Source organism: Sceloporus undulatus, chromosome 2 (genome assembly GCF_019175285.1).
Source record: "Sceloporus undulatus isolate JIND9_A2432 ecotype Alabama chromosome 2, SceUnd_v1.1, whole genome shotgun sequence".
Lineage (NCBI taxonomy): Eukaryota > Metazoa > Chordata > Lepidosauria > Squamata > Phrynosomatidae > Sceloporus > Sceloporus undulatus.
In genome coordinates, this window is record NC_056523.1 from 146,019,552 (window position 1) to 146,020,824 (window position 1,273).

Consider the following 1,273-nt stretch of genomic DNA (forward strand, 5'->3'; position numbering starts at 1 on the left):
TCTTAGAGCAAGGAAGAGATCATCAGAACAAAGTTTTCCTGTGGCATGAGCATGCTTTTTCACTTGTCAAATGCTAGCAGAGTCTGCTCAGTGCAGAATGCCGCCTCTTTTCCTTTGTCTGAGCACTCATCTTTGTATATATGTTCTTACATGCAGGTTAATCATAAAGCTCTCCGTGTGTATAGTTCTCTGGTGGAACTAATCCTCGATTATTGGGTCTATGTGTAGGTCTTGCGTCCCTTGGTTGTGTGATAATGATTTTCAGATGTGGCAGGGATTGAAAGTTCTCCTTATGGTATGTAGCTTGCTGTGGCAGGATATCATTTCCTCAAATGCGGGAAACTCGACTGCATAATTTGTGGATACCAGTGTACGAACCCAGAAAGGACAAGATAGAGAACATCCAGAGATCAGTCTGTAAGCTTGCCTGTAAGTCAGGCTATGATTATTGTTAGCACCAGATATTTCTTATAGTCTATCACTGAACAGACAGTCTAGCTCTGTTCGAATTTAGCTGTTTCCTCCTAGCAGGGCCCATTCACATTATGTAGTTATGACAATATGATTCCATTTTAACTGAAATATTTGCCTGCTATGGAATCCTGGGTCTTGTAGTTTGGTCAGAAGCAAAAAAAGAGCTTCCTTGCTGGGGATTCTAAAGACTCCATTCTAAACTGCAAATCCCAGGATTCCGTAAGATGGAACCATGGCAATTAAATTGGAATCAGAGCAATATAATGGTGTGTGAAAGGGCCTCAGGGCTGTCGCACATCCCTAGAGTGGGTGCCAAAGTTCATAGCATGTTTAAGGCAGGAGCAGAGACCAAATTGGATTATTCCTACGGAGATGCTTTGAAACCCTTGTGCCCAGATACAAGGACACTTTTCCATATAGCTCACACAGCCAGAAGATATATTGGCATTTGAACTGAGGCTGTTCAGCTGATTCATCTAAATCCTAAATCAAGCCAGTTTGGATTGCACTCCAGATTGTACTTGTCTGTGAAAACAAAACAAGATGAAGGCCAATTTGGTTTCACTATGCAACATAGTGGAAGATGTAAAGATTCAGATTTCTGAATGCTTGTTAAGGTTCATATCTGGGGTGCACTAAATTGGGGCTCAGTCCATTTCACCATGTTGAGTGAACTGAACTAGGTAGCCTTGCATAGCCATAATTTCAATACTGTTTATAATAGCCATTTCAGAGTAAGTGGTGGTGTGTCTCTAGCCTAGTTATGAAAAGTGAGCAGATTGCATGCTCACTTTGTCCT